We start from the raw sequence: 19,618 nt of genomic DNA on the forward strand, positions 1-19,618 counted from the left end.
TGCTTTCCCTTAAAAAGGGCTACAATCTTGCTGCAATAAATGCACCACGTCGCAAATGAATGGATTAAGAGCGTCAGACAAAGAAATTCGCGATGTAGTTACTTTGCTAATTAACTTTGTCATATGAAAATTAAGTCTGAAAGTACCCCAGATTGCCTTCGTTGGAACTTTTTACCGGAAATCTTAAAGCGCATGGTTGTCGTAAATAATTGATAGCGCTTGAAAAGAGCTTTCAAATGCACATAAACACGACCTATTGCGGATAATCCAGTCAAAAATATGACCTTTAAAGTTTAAACCATTTTCGATGTAATGTGCTAATAAATCGTAGATATCTGCCCGTTTGTTTGTCTACGACCATACCACGATGAACACACCTGTTCTCGTCCGATCACGGAAGTTAAGCATCGTCGGGCCGCGATAGTACTTGGATGGGGGACCGCCTGGGAACTCCCGGTGTCGTAGGCTATTGACTTTTTCACGTTACATTATTTATCATTACGATTGTGACGTATCTTTTTTACGCAATAGCCGCTGAGTAAATCAAGTAAGAGACATGATTAGAATTTGCTTTCCCTTTAAAAGGGCTACAATCTTGCTGCAATAAATGCACCACGTCGCAAATGAATGGATTAAGAGCGTCAGACAAAGAAAATGGCGATGTAGTTACTTTGCTAATTAACTTTGTCATATGAAAATTAAGTCTGAAAGTACCCCAGATTGCCTTCGGTGGAACTTTTTACCGGAAATCTTAAAGCGCATGGTTGTCGTAAATAATTGATAGCGCTTGAAAAGAGCTTTCAAATGCACATAAACACGACCTATTGCGGATAATCCAGTCAAAAATATGACCTTTAAAGTTTAAACCATTTTCGATGTAATGTGCTAATAAATCGTAGATATCTGCCCGTTTGTTTGTCTACGACCATACCACGATGAACACACCTGTTCTCGTCCGATCACGGAAGTTAAGCATCGTCGGGAGCGATAGTACTTGGATGGGGGACCGCCAGGGAACTCCCGGTGTCGTAGGCTATTGACTTTTTCACGTTACATTATTTATCATTACGATTGTGACGTATCTTTTTTACGCAATAGCCGCTGAGTAAATCATGTAAGGGACTTGATTAGAAGTTTCTTTCCCTTCAAAACGGCTACGATCTGGCTGCAATTAATGCGCCACGTCGCAAATGAATGGATTACGAGCGTCAGACAAAGAAAATGGCGATGTAGTTAATTTGCTAATTAACTTTGTCATATGAAAATTAAGTCTGAAAGTACCCTAGATTGCCTTCGTTGGAACTTTTTACCGGAAATCTTAAAGCGCATTATTGTCGTAAAAAATCGATAGCGCTTAAAAAGAGCTTTCAAATGCACATAAACTCGACCTATTTCCGATCACCCAGTCAAGAAATATGATCTTTAAAATTTGAACCATTTTCGATGTAATGTGCTAGTAAATCCTAGATATCTGCCCGTATGTTTGTCTACGACCATACCACGATGAACACACCTGTTTTCGTCCGATCACGGAAGTTAAGCATCGTCGGGCCGGGATAGTACTTGGATGGGGGAACCGCCTGGGATCTCCCGGTGTCGTAGGCTATTGACTTTTTCACGTTACATTATTTATCATTACGATTGTGACGTATCTTTTTTACGCAATAGCCGCTGAGTAAATCATGTAAGGGACTTGATTAGAAGTTTCTTTCCCTTCAAAACGGCTACGATCTGGCTGCAATTAATGCGCCACGTCGCAAATGAATGGATTACGAGCGTCAGACAAAGAAAATGGCGATGTAGTTACTTTGCTAATTAACTTTGTCATATGAAAATGAAGTCTGAAAGTACCCCAGATTGCCTTCGTTGGAACTTTTTACCGGAAATCTTAAAGCGCATGGTAGTCGTAAATAATGGATAGCGCTTGAAAAGAGCTTTCAAATGCACATAAACACGACCTATTGCGGATAATCCAATCATGAAATATGACCTTTAAAGTTTAAACCATTTTCGATGTAATGTGCTAATAAATCGTAGATATCTGCCCGTTTGTTTGTCTACGACCATACCACGATGAACACACCTGTTCTCGTCCGATCACGGAAGTTAAGCATCGTCGGGCCGCGATAGTACTTGGATGGGGGACCGCCTGGGAACTCCCGGTGTCGTAGGCTATTGACTTTTTCACGTTACATTATTTATCATTACGATTGTGACGTATCTTTTTTACGCAATAGCCGCTGAGTAAATCAAGTAAGAGACATGATTAGAATTTGCTTTCCCTTTAAAAGGGCTACAATCTTGCTGCAATAAATGCACCACGTCGCAAATGAATCGATTAAGAGCGTCAGACAAAGAAAATGGCGATGTAGTTACTTTGCTAATTAACTTTGTCATATGAAAATTAAGTCTGAAAGTACCCCAGATTGCCTTCGGTGGAACTTTTTACCGGAAATCTTAAAGCGCATGGTTGTCGTAAATAATTGATAGCGCTTGAAAAGAGCTTTCAAATGCACATAAACACGACCTATTGCGCATAATCCAGTCAAAAATATGACCGTTAAAGTTTAAACCATTTTCGATGTAATGTGCTAATAAATCGTAGATATCTGCCCGTTTGTTTGTCTACGACCATACCACGATGAACACACCTGTTCTCGTCCGATCACGGAAGTTAAGCATCGTCGGGCGCGATAGTACTTGGATGGGGGACCGCCAGGGAACTCCCGGTGTCGTAGGCTATTGACTTTTTCACGTTACATTATTTATCATTACGATTGTGACGTATCTTTTTTACGCAATAGCCGCTGAGTAAATCATGTAAGGGACTTGATTAGAAGTTTCTTTCCCTTCAAAACGGCTACGATCTGGCTGCAATTAATGCGCCACGTCGCAAATGAATGGATTACGAGCGTCAGACAAAGAAAATGGCGATGTAGTTAATTTGCTAATTAACTTTGTCATATGAAAATTAAGTCTGAAAGTACCCTAGATTGCCTTCGTTGGAACTTTTTACCGGAAATCTTAAAGCGCATTATTGTCGTAAAAAATCGATAGCGCTTAAAAAGAGCTTTCAAATGCACATAAACTCGACCTATTTCCGATCACCCAGTCAAGAAATATGATCTTTAAAATTTGAACCATTTTCGATGTAATGTGCTAGTAAATCCTAGATATCTGCCCGTATGTTTGTCTACGACCATACCACGATGAACACACCTGTTTTCGTCCGATCACGGAAGTTAAGCATCGTCGGGCCGGGATAGTACTTGGATGGGGGAACCGCCTGAGATCTCCCGGTGTCGTAGGCTATTGACTTTTTCACATTACATTATTTATCATTACGATTGTGACGTATCTTTTTTACGCAATAGCCGCTGAGTAAATCATGTAAGGGACTTGATTAGAAGTTTCTTCCCCTTCAAAACGGCTACGATCTGGCTGCAATTAATGCGCCACGTCGCAAATGAATGGATTACGAGCGTCAGACAAAGAAAATGGCGATGTAGTTAATTTGCTAATTAACTTTGTCATATGAAAATTAAGTCTGAAAGTACCCTAGATTGCCTTCGTTGAAACTTTTTACCGGAAATCTTAAAGCGCATTATTGTCGTAAAAAATCGATAGCGCTTAAAAAGAGCTTTCAAATGCACATAAACTCGACCTATTTCCGATCACCCAGTCAAGAAATATGATCTTTAAAATTTGAACCATTTTCGATGTAATGTGCTAGTAAATCCTAGATATCTGCCCGTATGTTTGTCTACGACCATACCACGATGAACACAACTGTTTTCGTCCGATCACGGAAGTTAAGCATCGTCGGGCCGGGATAGTACTTGGATGGGGGAACCGCCTGGGATCTCCCGGTGTCGTAGGCTATTGACTTTTTCACGTTACATTATTTATCATTACGACTGTGACGTATCTTTTTTACGCAATAGCCGCTTAGTAAATCAAGTAAGAGACATGATTAGAATTTGCTTTCCCTTAAAAAGGGCTACAATCTTGCTGCAATAAATGCACCACGTCGCAAATGAATGGATTAAGAGCGTCAGACAAAGAAAATCGCGATGTAGTTACTTTGCTAATTAACTTTGTCATATGAAAATTAAGTCTGAAAGTACCCCAGATTGCCTTCGTTGGAACTTTTTACCGGAAATCTTAAAGCGCATGGTTGTCGTAAATAATTGATAGCGCTTGAAAAGAGCTTTCAAATGCACATAAACACGACCTATTGCGGATAATCCAGTCAAAAATATGACCTTTAAAGTTTAAACCATTTTCGATGTAATGTGCTAATAAATCGTAGATATCTGCCCGTTTGTTTGTCTACGACCATACCACGATGAACACACCTGTTCTCGTCCGATCACGGAAGTTAAGCATCGTCGGGCGCGATAGTACTTGGATGGGGGACCGCCTGGGAACTCCCGGTGTCGTAGGCTATTGACTTTTTCACGTTACATTATTTATCATTACGATTGTGACGTATCTTTTTTACGCAATAGCCGCTGAGTAAATCATGTAAGGGACTTGATTAGAAGTTTCTTTCCCTTCAAAACGGCTACGATCTGGCTGCACTTAATGCGCCACGTCGCAAATGAATGGATTACGAGCGTCAGACAAAGAAAATGGCGATGTAGTTACTTTGCTAATTAACTTTGTCATATGAAAATTAAGTCTGAAAGTACCCCAGATTGCCTTCGTTGGAACTTTTTACCGGAAATCTTAAAGCGCGTGGTTGTCGTAAATAATGGATAGCGCTTGAAAAGAGCTTTCAAATGCACATAAACACGACCTATTGCGGATAATCCAGTCAAGAAATATGACCTTTAAAGTTTAAACCATTTTCGATGTAATGTGCTAATAAATCGTAGATATCTGCCCGTTTGTTGTCTACGACCATACCACGATGAACACACCTGTTCTCGTCCGATCACGGAAGTTAAGCATCGTCGGGCCGCGATAGTACTTGGATGGGGGACCGCCTGGGAACTCCCGGTGTCGTAGGCTATTGACTTTTTCACGTTACATTATTTATCATTACGATTGTGACGTATCTTTTTTACGCAATAGCCGCTGAGTAAATCAAGTAAGAGACATGATTAGAATTTGCTTTCCCTTAAAAAGGGCTACAATCTTGCTGCAATAAATGCACCACGTCGCAAATGAATGGATTAAGAGCGTCAGACAAAGAAAATGGCGATGTAGTTACTTTGCTAATTAACTTTGTCATATGAAAATTAAGTCTGAAAGTACCCCAGATTGCCTTCGGTGGAACTTTTTACCGGAAATCTTAAAGCGCATGGTTGTCGTAAATAATTGATAGCGCTTGAAAAGAGCTTTCAAATGCACATAAACACGACCTATTGCGGATAATCCAGTCAAAAATATGACCTTTAAAGTTTAAACCATTTTCGATGTAATGTGCTAATAAATCGTAGATATCTGCCCGTTTGTTTGTCTACGACCATACCACGATGAACACACCTGTTCTCGTCCGATCACGGAAGTTAAGCATCGTCGGGCGCGATAGTACTTGGATGGGGGACCGCCAGGGAACTCCCGGTGTCGTAGGCTATTGACTTTTTCACGTTACATTATTTATCATTACGATTGTGACGTATCTTTTTTACGCAATAGCCGCTGAGTAAATCATGTAAAGGACTTGATTAGAAGTTTCTTTCCCTTCAAAACGGCTACGATCTGGCTGCAATTAATGCGCCACGTCGCAAATGAATGGATTACGAGCGTCAGACAAAGAAAATGGCGATGTAGTTAATTTGCTAATTAACTTTGTCATATGAAAATTAAGTCTGAAAGTACCCTAGATTGCCTTCGTTGGAACTTTTTACCGGAAATCTTAAAGCGCATTATTGTCGTAAAAAATCGATAGCACTTAAAAAGAGCTTTCAAATGCACATAAACTCGACCTATTTCCGATCACCCAGTCAAGAAATATGATCTTTAAAATTTGAACCATTTTCGATGTAATGTGCTAGTAAATCCTAGATATCTGCCCGTATGTTTGTCTACGACCATACCACGATGAACACACCTGTTTTCGTCCGATCACGGAAGTTAAGCATCGTCGGGCCGGGATAGTACTTGGATGGGGGAACCGCCTGGGATCTCCCGGTGTCGTAGGCTATTGACTTTTTCACGTTACATTATTTATCATTACGACTGTGACGTATCTTTTTTACGCAATAGCCGCTTAGTAAATCAAGTAAGAGACATGATTAGAATTTGCTTTCCCTTAAAAAGGGCTACAATCTTGCTGCAATAAATGCACCACGTCGCAAATGAATGGATTAAGAGCGTCAGACAAAGAAAATCGCGATGTAGTTACTTTGCTAATTAACTTTGTCATATGAAAATTAAGTCTGAAAGTACCCCAGATTGCCTTCGTTGGAACTTTTTACCGGAAATCTTAAAGCGCATGGTTGTCGTAAATAATTGATAGCGCTTGAAAAGAGCTTTCAAATGCACATAAACACGACCTATTATGGATAATCCAGTCAAAAATATGACCTTTAAAGTTTAAACCATTTTCGATGTAATGTGCTAATAAATCGTAGATATCTGCCCGTTTGTTTGTCTACGACCATACCACGATGAACACACCTGTTCTCGTCCGATCACGGAAGTTAAGCATCGTCGGGCCGGGATAGTACTTGGATGGGGGAACCGCCTGGGATCTCCCGGTGTCGTAGGCTATTGACTTTTTCACGTTACATTATTTATCATTACGACTGTGACGTATCTTTTTTACGCAATAGCCGCTAAGTAAATCAAGTAAGGGACATGATTAGAAGTTTCTTTCCCCTAAAAAGGGCTACAATCTTGCTGCAATAAATGCGCCACGTCGCAAATGAATGGATTAAGAGCGTCAGACAAAGAAAATGGCGATGTAGTTACTTTGCTAATTAACTTTGTCATAAGAAAATTAAGTCTGAAAGTACCCTAGATTGCCTTCGTTGGAACTTTTTACCGGAAATCTTAAAGCGCATTATTGTCGTAAAGTATCGATAGCGCTTAAAAAGAGCTTTCAAATGCACATAAACTCGACCTATTTCCGATCACCCAGTCAAGAAATATGACCTTTAAAATTTAAACCATTTTCGATGTAATGTGCTAATAATTCGTAGATATCTGCCCGTTTGTTTGTCTACGACCATACCACGATGAACACACCTGTTCTCGTCCGATCACGGAAGTTAAGCATCGTCGGGCCGGGATAGTACTTGGATGGGGGACCGCCTGGGAACTCCCGGTGTTGTAGGCTATTGACTTTTTCACGTTACATTATTTATCATTACGACTGTGACGTATCTTTTTTACGCAATAGCCGCTTAGTAAATCAAGTAAGAGACATGATTAGAATTTGCTTTCCCTTAAAAAGGGCTACAATCTTGCTGCAATAAATGCACCACGTCGCAAATGAATGGATTAAGAGCGTCAGACAAAGAAAATCGCGATGTAGCTACTTTGCTAGTTAACTTTGTCATATGAAAATTAAGTCTGAAAGTACCCCAGATTGCCTTCGTTGGAACTTTTTACCGGAAATCTTAAAGCGCATGGTTGTCGTAAATAATGGATAGCGCTTAAAAAGAGCTTTCAAATGCACATAAACTCGACCTATTTCCGATCACCCAGTCAAGAAATATGACCTTTAAAATTTAAACCATTTTCGATGTAATGTGCTAATAATTCGTAGATATCTGCCCGTTTGTTTGTCTACGACCATACCACGATGAACACACCTGTTCTCGTCCGATCACGGAAGTTAAGCATCGTCGGGCCGGGATAGTACTTGGATGGGGGACCGCCTGGGAACTCCCGGTGTTGTAGGCTATTGACTTTTTCACGTTACATTATTTATCATTACGACTGTGACGTATCTTTTTTACGCAATAGCCGCTTAGTAAATCAAGTAAGAGACATGATTAGAATTTGCTTTCCCTTAAAAAGGGCTACAATCTTGCTGCAATAAATGCACCACGTCGCAAATGAATGGATTAAGAGCGTCAGACAAAGAAAATCGCGATGTAGCTACTTTGCTAGTTAACTTTGTCATATGAAAATTAAGTCTGAAAGTACCCCAGATTGCCTTCGTTGGAACTTTTTACCGGAAATCTTAAAGCGCATGGTTGTCGTAAATAATGGATAGCGCTTGAAAAGAGCTTTCAAATGCACATAAACACGACCTATTGCGGATAATCCAGTCAAGAAATATGACCTTTAAAGTTTAAACCATTTTCGATGTAATGTGCTAATAAATCGTAGATATCTGCCCGTTTGTTTGTCTACGACCATACCACGATGAACACACCTGTTCTCGTCCGATCACGGAAGTTAAGCATCGTCGGGCCGCGATAGTACTTGGATGGGGGACCGCCTGGGAACTCCCGGTGTCGTAGGCTATTGACTTTTTCACGTTACATTATTTATCATTACGATTGTGACGTATCTTTTTTACGCAATAGCCGCTGAGTAAATCAAGTAAGAGACATGATTAGAATTTGCTTTCCCTTAAAAAGGGCTACAATCTTGCTGCAATAAATGCACCACGTCGCAAATGAATGGATTAAGAGCGTCAGACAAAGAAAATGGCGATGTAGTTACTTTGCTAATTAACTTTGTCATATGAAAATTAAGTCTGAAAGTACCCCAGATTGCCTTCGTTGGAACTTTTTACCGGAAATCTTAAAGCGCATGGTTGTCGTAAATAATTGATAGCGCTTGAAAAGAGCTTTCAAATGCACATAAACACGACCTATTGCGGATAATCCAGTCAAAAATATGACCTTTAAAGTTTAAACCATTTTCGATGTAATGTGCTAATAAATCGTAGATATCTGCCCGTTTGTTTGTCTACGACCATACCACGATGAACACACCTGTTCTCGTCCGATCACGGAAGTTAAGCATCGTCGGGCCGCGATAGTACTTGGATGGGGGACCGCCTGGGAACTCCCGGTGTCGTAGGCTATTGACTTTTTCACGTTACATTATTTATCATTACGATTGTGACGTATCTTTTTTACGCAATAGCCGCTGAGTAAATCATGTAAGGGACTTGATTAGAAGTTTCTTTCCCTTCAAAACGGCTACGATCTGGCTGCAATTAATGCACCACGTCGCAAATGAATGGATTACGAGCGTCAGACAAAGAAAATGGCGATGTAGTTAATTTGCTAATTAACTTTGTCATATGAAAATTAAGTCTGAAAGTACCCTAGATTGCCTTCGTTGGAACTTTTTACCGGAAATCTTAAAGCGCATTATTGTCGTAAAGTATCGATAGCGCTTAAAAAGAGCTTTCAAATGCACATAAACTCGACCTATTTCCGATCACCCAGTCAAGAAATATGATCTTTAAAATTTGAACCATTTTCGATGTAATGTGCTAGTAAACCGTAGATATCTGCCCGTATGTTTGTCTACGACCATACCACGATGAACACACCTGTTCTCGTCCGATCACGGAAGTTAAGCATCGTCGGGCCGGGATAGTACTTGGATGGGGAAACCGCCTGGGATCTCCCGGTGTCGTAGGCTATTGACTTTTTCACGTTTCATTATTTATCATTACGACTGTGACGTATCTTTTTTACGCAATAGCCGCTAGGTAAATCAAGTAAGGGACATGATTAGAAGTTTCTTTCCCCTAAAAAGGGCTACAATCTTGCTGCAATAAATGCGCCACGTCGCAAAAGAATGGATTAAGAGCGTCAGACAAAGAAAATGGCGATGTAGTTACTTTGCTAATTAACTTTGTCATAAGAAAATTAAGTCTGAAAGTACCCTAGATTGCCTTCGTTGGAACTTTTTACCGGAAATCTTAAAGCACATGGTTGTCGTAAATAATGGATAGCGCTTGAAAAGAGCTTTCAAATGCACATAAACACGACATATTTCGGATAATCCAGTCAAGAAATATGACCTTTAAAATTTAAACCATTTTCGATGTAATGTGCTAATAATTCGTAGATATCTGCCCGTTTGTTTGTCTACGACCATACCAGGATGAACACACCTGTTCTCGTACGATCACGGAAGTTAAGCATCGTCGGGCCGGGATAGTACTTGGATGGGGGACCGCCTGGGAACTCCCGGTGTCGTAGGCTATTGACTTTTTCACGTTACATTATTTATCATTACGACTGTGACGTATGTTTTTGACGCAATAGCCGCTGAGTAAATCAAGTAAGGGACTTGATTAGAAGTTTCTTTCCCTTCAAAACGGCTACGATCTGGCTGCAATTAATGCGCCAAGTTGCAAATGAATGGATTACGAGCGTCAGACAAAGAAAATGGCGATGTAGTTAATTTGCTAATTAACTTTGTCATATGAAAATTAAGTCTGAAAGTACCCTAGATTGCCTTCGTTGGAACTTTTACCGGAAATCTTAAAGCGCATTATTGTCGTAAACAATCGATAGCGCTTAAAAAGAGCTTTCAAATGCACATAAACACGACCTATTTCCGATCACCCAGTCAAGAAATATGATCTTTAAAATTTGAACCATTTTCGATGTAATGTGCTAGTAAATCGTAGATATCTGCCCGTTTGTTTGTCTACGACCATACCACGATGAACACACCTGTTCTCGTCCGATCACGGAAGTTAAGCATCGTCGGGCCGGGATAGTACTTGGATGGGGGAACCGCCTGGGATCTCCCGGTGTCGTAGGCTATTGACTTTTTCACGTTACATTATTTATCATTACGACTGTGACGTATCTTTTTTACGCAATAGCCGCTAAGTAAATCAAGTAAGGGACATGATTAGAAGTTTCTTTCCCCTAAAAAGGGCTACAATCTTGCTGCAATAAATGCGCCACGTCGCAAATGAATGGATTAAGAGCGTCGGACAAAGAAAATGGCGATGTAGTTACTTTGCTAATTAACTTTGTCATAAGAAAATTAAGTCTGAAAGTACCCTAGATTGCCTTCGTTGGAACTTTTTACCGGAAATCTTAAAGCGCATTATTGTCGTAAAGTATCGATAGCGCTTAAAAAGAGCTTTCAAATGCACATAAACTCGACCTATTTCCGATCACCCAGTCAAGAAATATGATCTTTAAAATTTGAACCATTTTTGATGTAATGTGCTAGTAAACCGTAGATATCTGCCCGTATGTTTGTCTACGACCATACCACGATGAACACACCTGTTCTCGTCCGATCACGGAAGTTAAGCATCGTCGGGCCGGGATAGTACTTGGATGGGGAAACCGCCTGGGATCTCCCGGTGTCGTAGGCTATTGACTTTTTCACGTTTCATTATTTATCATTACGACTGTGACGTATCTTTTTTACGCAATAGCCGCTAGGTAAATCAAGTAAGGGACATGATTAGAAGTTTCTTTCCCCTAAAAAGGGCTACAATCTTGATGCAATAAATGCGCCACGTCGCAAATGAATGGATTAAGAGCGTCAGACAAAGAAAATGGCGATGTAGTTACTTTGCTAATTAACTTTGTCATAAGAAAATTAAGTCTGAAAGTACCCTAGATTGCCTTCGTTGGAACTTTTTACCGGAAATCTTAAAGCGCATGGTTGTCGTAAATAATGGATAGCGCTTGAAAAGAGCTTTCAAATGCACATAAACACGACATATTTCGGATAATCCAGTCAAGAAATATGACCTTTAAAATTTAAACCATTTTCGATGTAATGTGCTAATAATTCGTAGATATCTGCCCGTTTGTTTGTCTACGACCATAACAGGATGAACACACCTGTTCTCGTACGATCACGGAAGTTAAGCATCGTCGGGCTGGGATAATACTTGGATGGGGTACCGCCTGGGAACTCCCGGTGTCGTAGGCTATTGACTTTTTCACGTTACATTATTTATCATTACGACTGTGACGTATCTTTTTGACGCAATAGCCGCTGAGTAAATCAAGTAAGGGACTTGATTAGAAGTCTCTTTCCCCTAAAAAGGGCTACAATCTTGCTGCAATAAATGCGCCACGTCGCAAATGAATGGATTAAGAGCGTCGGACAAAGAAAATGGCGATGTAGTTACTTTGCTAATTACGTTTGTCATAAGAAAATTAAGTCTGAAAGTACCCTAGATTGCCTTCGTTGGAACTTTTTACCGGAAATCTTAAAGCGCATTATTGTCGTAAAGTATCCATAGCGCTTAAAAAGAGCTTTCAAATGCACATAAACTCGACCTATTTCCGATCACCCAGTCAAGAAATATGATCTTTAAAATTTGAACCATTTTCGATGTAATGTGCTAGTAAATCGTAGATATCTGCCCGTATGTTTGTCTACGACCATACCACGATGAACACACCTGTTCTCGTCCGATCACGGAAGTTAAGCATCGTCGGGCCGGGATAGTACTTGGATGGGGAAACCGCCTGGGATCTCCCGGTGTCGTAGGCTATTGACTTTTTCACGTTTCATTATTTATCATTACGACTGTGACGTATCTTTTTTACGCAATAGCCGCTAGGTAAATCAAGTAAGGGACATGATTAGAAGTTTCTTTCCCCTAAAAAGGGCTACAATCTTGATGCAATAAATGCGCCACGTCGCAAATGAATGGATTAAGAGCGTCAGACAAAGAAAATGGCGATGTAGTTACTTTGCTAATTAACTTTGTCATAAGAAAATTAAGTCTGAAAGTACCCTAGATTGCCTTCGTTGGAACTTTTTACCGGAAATCTTAAAGCGCATGGTTGTCGTAAATAATGGATAGCGCTTGAAAAGAGCTTTCAAATGCACATAAACACGACATATTTCGGATAATCCAGTCAAGAAATATGACCTTTAAAATTTAAACCATTTTCGATGTAATGTGCTAATAATTCGTAGATATCTGCCCGTTTGTTTGTCTACGACCATACCAGGATGAACACACCTGTTCTCGTACGATCACGGAAGTTAAGCATCGTCGGGCCGGGATAGTACTTGGATGGGGGACCGTCTGGGAACTCCCGGTGTCGTAGGCTATTGACTTTTTCACGTTACATTATTTATCATTACGACTTTGACGTATCTTTTTGACGCAATAGCCGCTGAGTAAATCAAGTAAGGGACTTGATTAGAAGTTTCTTTCCCTTCAAAACGGCTACGATCTGGCTGCAATAAATGCTCCACGTCGCAAATGAATGGATTACGAGCGTCAGACAAAGAAAATGGCGATGTAGTTAATTTGCTAAATAACTTTGTCATATGAAAATTAAGTCTGAAAGTACCTTAGATTGCCTTCGTTGGAACTTTTTACCGGAAATGTTAAAGCGCATGGTTGTCGTAAATAATCGATAGCGCTTGAAAAGAGCTTTCAAATGCACATAAACACGACATATTTCGGATAATCCAGTCAAGAAATATAACCTTTAAATTTTAAACCATTTTCGATGTAATGTGCTAATAAATCGTAGATATCTGCTCGTTTGTTTGTCTACGACCATACCACGATGAACACACCTGTTCTCGTCCGATCACGGAAGTTAAGCATCGTCGGGCCGCGATAGTACTTGGATGGGGGACCGCCTGGGAACTCCCGGTGTCGTAGGCTATTGACTTTTTCACGTTACATTATTTATCAATACGATTGTGACGTATCTTTTTTACGCAAAGGCCGCTGAGTAAATCAAGTAAGAGACATGATTAGAATTTGCTTTCCCTTAAAAAGGGCTACAATCTTGCTGCAATAAATGCACCACGTCGCAAATGAATGGATTAAGAGCGTCAGACAAAGAAAATGGCGATGTAGTTACTTTGCTAATTAACTTTGTCATATGAAAATTAAGTCTGAAAGTACCCCAGATTGCCTTCGTTGGAACTTTTTACCGGAAATCTTAAAGCGCATGGTTGTCGTAAATAATTGATAGCGCTTGAAAAGAGCTTTCAAATGCACATAAACACGACCTATTGCGGATAATCCAGTCAAAAATATGACCTTTAAAGTTTAAACCATTTTCGATGTAATGTGCTAATAAATCGTAGATATCTGCCCGTTTGTTTGTCTACGATCATACCACGATGAACACACCTGTTCTCGTCCGATCACGGAAGTTAAGCATCGTCGGGCCGCGATAGTACTTGGATGGGGGACCGCCTGGGAACTCCCGGTGTCGTAGGCTATTGACTTTTTCACGTTACATTATTTATCATTACGATTGAAAAGAGCTTTCAAATGCACATAAACACGACATATTTCGGATAATCCAGTCAAGAAATATAACCTTTAAAGTTTAAACCATTTTCGATGTAATGTGCTAATAAATCGTAGATATCTGCTCGTTTGTTTGTCTACGACCATACCACGAGGAACACACCTGTTCTCGTCCGATCACGGAAGTTAAGCATCGTCGGGCCGCGATAGTACTTGGATGGGGGACCGCCTGGGAACTCCCGGTGTCGTAGGCTATTGACTTTTTCACGTTACATTATTTATCAATACGATTGTGACGTATCTTTTTTACGCAAAGGCCGCTGAGTAAATCAAGTAAGAGACATGATTAGAATTTGCTTTCCCTTAAAAAGGGCTACAATCTTGCTGCAATAAATGCACCACGTCGCAAATGAATGGATTAAGAGCGTCAGACAAAGAAAATGGCGATGTAGTTACTTTGCTAATTAACTTTGTCATATGAAAATTAAGTCTGAAAGTACCCCAGATTGCCTTCGTTGGAACTTTTTACCGGAAATCTTAAAGCGCATGGTTGTCGTAAATAATTGATAGCGCTTGAAAAGAGCTTTCAAATGCACATAAACACGACCTATTGCGGATAATCCAGTCAAAAATATGACCTTTAAAGTTTAAACCATTTTCGATGTAATGTGCTAATAAATCGTAGATATCTGCCCGTTTGTTTGTCTACGATCATACCACGATGAACACACCTGTTCTCGTCCGATCACGGAAGTTAAGCATCGTCGGGCCGCGATAGTACTTGGATGGGGGACCGCCTGGGAACTCCCGGTGTCGTAGGCTATTGACTTTTTCACGTTACATTATTTATCATTACGATTGTGACGTATCTTTTTTACGCAATAGCCGCTGAGTAAATCATGTAAGGGACTTGATTAGAAGTTTCTTTCCCTTCAAAACGGCTACGATCTGGCTGCAATTAATGCGCCTCGTCGCAAATGAATGGATTACGAGCGTCAGACAAAGAAAATGGCGATGTAGTTAATTTGCTAATTAACTTTGTCATATGAAAATTAAGTCTGAAAGTACCCCAGATTGCCTTCGTTGGAACTTTTTACCGGAAATCTTAAAGCGCATGGTTGTCGTAAATAATGGATAGCGCTTGAAAAGAGCTTTCAAATGCACATAAACACGACATATTTCGGATAATCCAGTCAAGAAATATAACCTTTAAATTTTAAACCATTTTCGATGTAATGTGCTAATAAATCGTAGATATCTGCTCGTTTGTTTGTCTACGACCATACCACGATGAACACACCTGTTCTCGTCCGATCACGGAAGTTAAGCATCGTCGGGCCGCGATAGTACTTGGATGGGGGACCGCCTGGGAACTCCCGGTGTCGTAGGCTATTGACTTTTTCACGTTACATTATTTATCAATACGATTGTGACGTATCTTTTTTACGCAAAGGCCGCTGAGTAAATCAAGTAAGAGACATGATTAGAATTTGCTTTCCCTTAAAAAGGGCTACAATCTTGCTGCAATAAATGCACCACGTCGCAAATGAATGGATTAAGAGCGTCAGACAAAGAAAATGGCGATGTAGTTACTTTGCTAATTAACTTTGTCATATGAAAATTAAGTCTGAAAGTACCCCAGATTGCCTTCGTTGGAACTTTTTACCGGAAATCTTAAAGCGCATGGTTGTCGTAAATAATTGATAGCGCTTGAAAAGAGCTTTCAAATGCACATAAACACGACCTATTGCGGATAATCCAGTCAAAAATATGACCTTTAAAGTTTAAACCATTTTCGATGTAATGTGCTAATAAATCGTAGATATCTGCCCGTTTGTTTGTCTACGATCATACCACGATGAACACACCTGTTCTCGTCCGATCACGGAAGTTAAGCATCGTCGGGCCGCGATAGTACTTGGATGGGGGACCGCCTGGGAACTCCCGGTGTCGTAGGCTATTGACTTTTTCACGTTACATTATATATCATTACGATTGTGACGTATCTTTTTTACGCAATAGCCGCTGAGTAAATCATGTAAGGGACATGATTAGAAGTTTCTTTCCCCTAAAAAGGGCTACAATCTTGATGCAATAAATGCGCCACGTCGCAAATGAATGGATTAAGAGCGTCAGACAAAGAAAATGGCGATGTAGTTACTTTGCTAATTAACTTTGTCATAAGAAAATTAAGTCTGAAAGTACCCTAGATTGCCTTCGTTGGAACTTTTTACCGGAAATCTTAAAGCGCATGGTTGTCGTAAATAATGGATAGCGCTTGAAAAGAGCTTTCAAATGCACATAAACACGACATATTTCGGATAATCCAGTCAAGAAATATGACCTTTAAAATTTAAACCATTTTCGATGTAATGTGCTAATAATTCGTAGATATCTGCCCGTTTGTTTGTCTACGACCATACCAGGATGAACACACCTGTTCTCGTACGATCACGGAAGTTAAGCATCGTCGGGCCGGGATAGTACTTGGATGGGGGACCGTCTGGGAACTCCCGGTGTCGTAGGCTATTGACTTTTTCACGTTACATTATTTATCATTACGACTTTGACGTATCTTTTTGACGCAATAGCCGCTGAGTAAATCAAGTAAGGGACTTGATTAGAAGTTTCTTTCCCTTCAAAACGGCTACGATCTGGCTGCAATAAATGCTCCACGTCGCAAATGAATGGATTACGAGCGTCAGACAAAGAAAATGGCGATGTAGTTAATTTGCTAAATAACTTTGTCATATGAAAATTAAGTCTGAAAGTACCTTAGATTGCCTTCGTTGGAACTTTTTACCGGAAATGTTAAAGCGCATGGTTGTCGTAAATAATCGATAGCGCTTGAAAAGAGCTTTCAAATGCACATAAACACGACATATTTCGGATAATCCAGTCAAGAAATATAACCTTTAAATTTTAAACCATTTTCGATGTAATGTGCTAATAAATCGTAGATATCTGCTCGTTTGTTTGTCTACGACCATACCACGATGAACACACCTGTTCTCGTCCGATCACGGAAGTTAAGCATCGTCGGGCCGCGATAGTACTTGGATGGGGGACCGCCTGGGAACTCCCGGTGTCGTAGGCTATTGACTTTTTCACGTTACATTATTTATCAATACGATTGTGACGTATCTTTTTTACGCAAAGGCCGCTGAGTAAATCAAGTAAGAGACATGATTAGAATTTGCTTTCCCTTAAAAAGGGCTACAATCTTGCTGCAATAAATGCACCACGTCGCAAATGAATGGATTAAGAGCGTCAGACAAAGAAAATGGCGATGTAGTTACTTTGCTAATTAACTTTGTCATATGAAAATTAAGTCTGAAAGTACCCCAGATTGCCTTCGTTGGAACTTTTTACCGGAAATCTTAAAGCGCATGGTTGTCGTAAATAATTGATAGCGCTTGAAAAGAGCTTTCAAATGCACATAAACACGACCTATTGCGGATAATCCAGTCAAAAATATGACCTTTAAAGTTTAAACCATTTTCGATGTAATGTGCTAATAAATCGTAGATATCTGCCCGTTTGTTTGTCTACGATCATACCACGATGAACACACCTGTTCTCGTCCGATCACGGAAGTTAAGCATCGTCGGGCCGCGATAGTACTTGGATGGGGGACCGCCTGGGAACTCCCGGTGTCGTAGGCTATTGACTTTTTCACGTTACATTATTTATCATTACGATTGAAAAGAGCTTTCAAATGCACATAAACACGACATATTTCGGATAATCCAGTCAAGAAATATAACCTTTAAAGTTTAAACCATTTTCGATGTAATGTGCTAATAAATCGTAGATATCTGCTCGTTTGTTTGTCTACGACCATACCACGAGGAACACACCTGTTCTCGTCCGATCACGGAAGTTAAGCATCGTCGGGCCGCGATAGTACTTGGATGGGGGACCGCCTGGGAACTCCCGGTGTCGTAGGCTATTGACTTTTTCACGTTACATTATTTATCAATACGATTGTGACGTATCTTTTTTACGCAAAGGCCGCTGAGTAAATCAAGTAAGAGACATGATTAGAATTTGCTTTCCCTTAAAAAGGGCTACAATCTTGCTGCAATAAATGCACCACGTCGCAAATGAATGGATTAAGAGCGTCAGACAAAGAAAATGGCGATGTAGTTACTTTGCTAATTAACTTTGTCATATGAAAATTAAGTCTTAAAGTACCCCAGATTGCCTTCGTTGGAACTTTTTACCGGAAATCTTAAAGCGCATGGTTGTCGTAAATAATTGATAGCGCTTGAAAAGAGCTTTCAAATGCACATAAACACGACCTATTGCGGATAATCCAGTCAAAAATATGACCTTTAAAGTTTAAACCATTTTCGATGTAATGTGCTAATAAATCGTAGATATCTGCCCGTTTGTTTGTCTAAGATCATACCACGATGAACACACCTGTTCTCGTCCGATCACGGAAGTTAAGCATCGTCGGGCCGCGATAGTACTTGGATGGGGGACCGCCTGGGAACTCCCGGTGTCGTAGGCTATTGACTTTTTCACGTTACATTATTTATCATTACGATTGTGACGTATCTTTTTTACGCAATAGCCGCTGAGTAAATCATGTAAGGGACTTGATTAGAAGTTTCTTTCCCTTCAAAACGGCTACGATCTGGCTGCAATTAATGCGCCTCGTCGCAAATGAATGGATTACGAGCGTCAGACAAAGAAAATGGCGATGTAGTTAATTTGCTAATTAACTTTGTCATATGAAAATTAAATCTGAAAGTACCCCAGATTGCCTTCGTTGGAACTTTTTACCGGAAATCTTAAAGCGCATGGTTGTCGTAAATAATGGATAGCGCTTGAAAAGAGCTTTCAAATGCACATAAACACGACATATTTCGGATAATCCAGTCAAGAAATATAACCTTTAAATTTTAAACCATTTTCGATGTAATGTGCTAATAAATCGTAGATATCTGCTCGTTTGTTTGTCTACGACCATACCACGATGAACACACCTGTTCTCGTCCGATCACGGAAGTTAAGCATCGTCGGGCCGCGATAGTACTTGGATGGGGGACCGCCTGGGAACTCCCGGTGTCGTAGGCTATTGACTTTTTCACGTTACATTATTTATCAATACGATTGTGACGTATCTTTTTTACGCAAAGGCCGCTGAGTAAATCAAGTAAGAGACATGATTAGAATTTGCTTTCCCTTAAAAAGGGCTACAATCTTGCTGCAATAAATGCACCACGTCGCAAATGAATGGATTAAGAGCGTCAGACAAAGAAAATGGCGATGTAGTTACTTTGCTAATTAACTTTGTCATATGAAAATTAAGTCTGAAAGTACCCCAGATTGCCTTCGTTGGAACTTTTTACCGGAAATCTTAAAGCGCATGGTTGTCGTAAATAATTGATAGCGCTTGAAAAGAGCTTTCAAATGCACATAAACACGACCTATTGCGGATAATCCAGTCAAAAA

At 40.2% G+C, this 19,618-nt stretch overlaps 31 non-coding genes and 4 pseudogenes across 31 annotated transcripts; all 35 read left to right on the forward strand.

Moving 5' to 3' along the window:
* The first annotated feature begins 349 nt into the window (after window positions 1–349).
* LOC130617021 (5S ribosomal RNA) lies at window positions 350–468 on the forward strand. Its single transcript, XR_008978099.1, has one exon. It is a non-coding gene; the product is annotated as a 5S ribosomal RNA (ribosomal RNA).
* A 449-nt stretch (window positions 469–917) lies between these two features.
* Window positions 918–1,035, forward strand: LOC130618536 (5S ribosomal RNA; annotated as a pseudogene).
* A 450-nt stretch (window positions 1,036–1,485) lies between these two features.
* On the forward strand, window positions 1,486–1,605 carry LOC130618378 (5S ribosomal RNA). Its single transcript, XR_008979451.1, has one exon. It is a non-coding gene; the product is annotated as a 5S ribosomal RNA (ribosomal RNA).
* Window positions 1,606–2,055: 450 nt separating this feature from the next.
* LOC130617022 (5S ribosomal RNA) lies at window positions 2,056–2,174 on the forward strand. The gene has a single exon (XR_008978100.1). It is a non-coding gene; the product is annotated as a 5S ribosomal RNA (ribosomal RNA).
* A 449-nt stretch (window positions 2,175–2,623) lies between these two features.
* LOC130618084 (5S ribosomal RNA) lies at window positions 2,624–2,741 on the forward strand. Its single transcript, XR_008979159.1, has one exon. It is a non-coding gene; the product is annotated as a 5S ribosomal RNA (ribosomal RNA).
* A 450-nt stretch (window positions 2,742–3,191) lies between these two features.
* Window positions 3,192–3,311, forward strand: LOC130618438 (5S ribosomal RNA; annotated as a pseudogene).
* Window positions 3,312–3,761: 450 nt separating this feature from the next.
* Window positions 3,762–3,881, forward strand: LOC130618624 (5S ribosomal RNA; annotated as a pseudogene).
* Window positions 3,882–4,330: 449 nt separating this feature from the next.
* On the forward strand, window positions 4,331–4,448 carry LOC130617760 (5S ribosomal RNA). The gene has a single exon (XR_008978836.1). It is a non-coding gene; the product is annotated as a 5S ribosomal RNA (ribosomal RNA).
* Window positions 4,449–4,897: 449 nt separating this feature from the next.
* Window positions 4,898–5,016, forward strand: LOC130617023 (5S ribosomal RNA). Its single transcript, XR_008978102.1, has one exon. It is a non-coding gene; the product is annotated as a 5S ribosomal RNA (ribosomal RNA).
* A 449-nt stretch (window positions 5,017–5,465) lies between these two features.
* Window positions 5,466–5,583, forward strand: LOC130618086 (5S ribosomal RNA). Its single transcript, XR_008979161.1, has one exon. It is a non-coding gene; the product is annotated as a 5S ribosomal RNA (ribosomal RNA).
* Window positions 5,584–6,033: 450 nt separating this feature from the next.
* Window positions 6,034–6,153, forward strand: LOC130618380 (5S ribosomal RNA). The gene has a single exon (XR_008979453.1). It is a non-coding gene; the product is annotated as a 5S ribosomal RNA (ribosomal RNA).
* A 449-nt stretch (window positions 6,154–6,602) lies between these two features.
* LOC130618128 (5S ribosomal RNA) lies at window positions 6,603–6,722 on the forward strand. The gene has a single exon (XR_008979203.1). It is a non-coding gene; the product is annotated as a 5S ribosomal RNA (ribosomal RNA).
* A 450-nt stretch (window positions 6,723–7,172) lies between these two features.
* On the forward strand, window positions 7,173–7,291 carry LOC130615353 (5S ribosomal RNA). Its single transcript, XR_008976443.1, has one exon. It is a non-coding gene; the product is annotated as a 5S ribosomal RNA (ribosomal RNA).
* A 450-nt stretch (window positions 7,292–7,741) lies between these two features.
* LOC130615354 (5S ribosomal RNA) lies at window positions 7,742–7,860 on the forward strand. Its single transcript, XR_008976444.1, has one exon. It is a non-coding gene; the product is annotated as a 5S ribosomal RNA (ribosomal RNA).
* A 450-nt stretch (window positions 7,861–8,310) lies between these two features.
* LOC130617024 (5S ribosomal RNA) lies at window positions 8,311–8,429 on the forward strand. Its single transcript, XR_008978103.1, has one exon. It is a non-coding gene; the product is annotated as a 5S ribosomal RNA (ribosomal RNA).
* A 449-nt stretch (window positions 8,430–8,878) lies between these two features.
* On the forward strand, window positions 8,879–8,997 carry LOC130617025 (5S ribosomal RNA). Its single transcript, XR_008978104.1, has one exon. It is a non-coding gene; the product is annotated as a 5S ribosomal RNA (ribosomal RNA).
* Window positions 8,998–9,447: 450 nt separating this feature from the next.
* Window positions 9,448–9,567, forward strand: LOC130618213 (5S ribosomal RNA). Its single transcript, XR_008979287.1, has one exon. It is a non-coding gene; the product is annotated as a 5S ribosomal RNA (ribosomal RNA).
* A 450-nt stretch (window positions 9,568–10,017) lies between these two features.
* LOC130617103 (5S ribosomal RNA) lies at window positions 10,018–10,136 on the forward strand. Its single transcript, XR_008978181.1, has one exon. It is a non-coding gene; the product is annotated as a 5S ribosomal RNA (ribosomal RNA).
* A 449-nt stretch (window positions 10,137–10,585) lies between these two features.
* On the forward strand, window positions 10,586–10,705 carry LOC130618129 (5S ribosomal RNA). Its single transcript, XR_008979204.1, has one exon. It is a non-coding gene; the product is annotated as a 5S ribosomal RNA (ribosomal RNA).
* A 450-nt stretch (window positions 10,706–11,155) lies between these two features.
* LOC130618214 (5S ribosomal RNA) lies at window positions 11,156–11,275 on the forward strand. The gene has a single exon (XR_008979288.1). It is a non-coding gene; the product is annotated as a 5S ribosomal RNA (ribosomal RNA).
* A 450-nt stretch (window positions 11,276–11,725) lies between these two features.
* Window positions 11,726–11,844, forward strand: LOC130618655 (5S ribosomal RNA; annotated as a pseudogene).
* A 450-nt stretch (window positions 11,845–12,294) lies between these two features.
* LOC130618215 (5S ribosomal RNA) lies at window positions 12,295–12,414 on the forward strand. Its single transcript, XR_008979290.1, has one exon. It is a non-coding gene; the product is annotated as a 5S ribosomal RNA (ribosomal RNA).
* Window positions 12,415–12,864: 450 nt separating this feature from the next.
* On the forward strand, window positions 12,865–12,983 carry LOC130617369 (5S ribosomal RNA). The gene has a single exon (XR_008978447.1). It is a non-coding gene; the product is annotated as a 5S ribosomal RNA (ribosomal RNA).
* Window positions 12,984–13,433: 450 nt separating this feature from the next.
* On the forward strand, window positions 13,434–13,552 carry LOC130617026 (5S ribosomal RNA). The gene has a single exon (XR_008978105.1). It is a non-coding gene; the product is annotated as a 5S ribosomal RNA (ribosomal RNA).
* Window positions 13,553–14,001: 449 nt separating this feature from the next.
* On the forward strand, window positions 14,002–14,120 carry LOC130617257 (5S ribosomal RNA). Its single transcript, XR_008978335.1, has one exon. It is a non-coding gene; the product is annotated as a 5S ribosomal RNA (ribosomal RNA).
* Window positions 14,121–14,287: 167 nt separating this feature from the next.
* LOC130617820 (5S ribosomal RNA) lies at window positions 14,288–14,406 on the forward strand. Its single transcript, XR_008978897.1, has one exon. It is a non-coding gene; the product is annotated as a 5S ribosomal RNA (ribosomal RNA).
* Window positions 14,407–14,855: 449 nt separating this feature from the next.
* Window positions 14,856–14,974, forward strand: LOC130617258 (5S ribosomal RNA). Its single transcript, XR_008978336.1, has one exon. It is a non-coding gene; the product is annotated as a 5S ribosomal RNA (ribosomal RNA).
* A 450-nt stretch (window positions 14,975–15,424) lies between these two features.
* On the forward strand, window positions 15,425–15,543 carry LOC130617027 (5S ribosomal RNA). Its single transcript, XR_008978106.1, has one exon. It is a non-coding gene; the product is annotated as a 5S ribosomal RNA (ribosomal RNA).
* A 449-nt stretch (window positions 15,544–15,992) lies between these two features.
* On the forward strand, window positions 15,993–16,111 carry LOC130617259 (5S ribosomal RNA). The gene has a single exon (XR_008978337.1). It is a non-coding gene; the product is annotated as a 5S ribosomal RNA (ribosomal RNA).
* Window positions 16,112–16,561: 450 nt separating this feature from the next.
* On the forward strand, window positions 16,562–16,680 carry LOC130617370 (5S ribosomal RNA). Its single transcript, XR_008978448.1, has one exon. It is a non-coding gene; the product is annotated as a 5S ribosomal RNA (ribosomal RNA).
* Window positions 16,681–17,130: 450 nt separating this feature from the next.
* LOC130617028 (5S ribosomal RNA) lies at window positions 17,131–17,249 on the forward strand. Its single transcript, XR_008978107.1, has one exon. It is a non-coding gene; the product is annotated as a 5S ribosomal RNA (ribosomal RNA).
* A 449-nt stretch (window positions 17,250–17,698) lies between these two features.
* LOC130617260 (5S ribosomal RNA) lies at window positions 17,699–17,817 on the forward strand. The gene has a single exon (XR_008978338.1). It is a non-coding gene; the product is annotated as a 5S ribosomal RNA (ribosomal RNA).
* Window positions 17,818–17,984: 167 nt separating this feature from the next.
* LOC130617821 (5S ribosomal RNA) lies at window positions 17,985–18,103 on the forward strand. The gene has a single exon (XR_008978898.1). It is a non-coding gene; the product is annotated as a 5S ribosomal RNA (ribosomal RNA).
* Window positions 18,104–18,552: 449 nt separating this feature from the next.
* On the forward strand, window positions 18,553–18,671 carry LOC130618204 (5S ribosomal RNA). The gene has a single exon (XR_008979279.1). It is a non-coding gene; the product is annotated as a 5S ribosomal RNA (ribosomal RNA).
* Window positions 18,672–19,121: 450 nt separating this feature from the next.
* On the forward strand, window positions 19,122–19,240 carry LOC130617031 (5S ribosomal RNA). Its single transcript, XR_008978109.1, has one exon. It is a non-coding gene; the product is annotated as a 5S ribosomal RNA (ribosomal RNA).
* Window positions 19,241–19,618: the final 378 nt, after the last annotated feature.

This window comes from Hydractinia symbiolongicarpus, chromosome 11 (assembly GCF_029227915.1).
Source record: "Hydractinia symbiolongicarpus strain clone_291-10 chromosome 11, HSymV2.1, whole genome shotgun sequence".
NCBI lineage: Eukaryota > Metazoa > Cnidaria > Hydrozoa > Anthoathecata > Hydractiniidae > Hydractinia > Hydractinia symbiolongicarpus.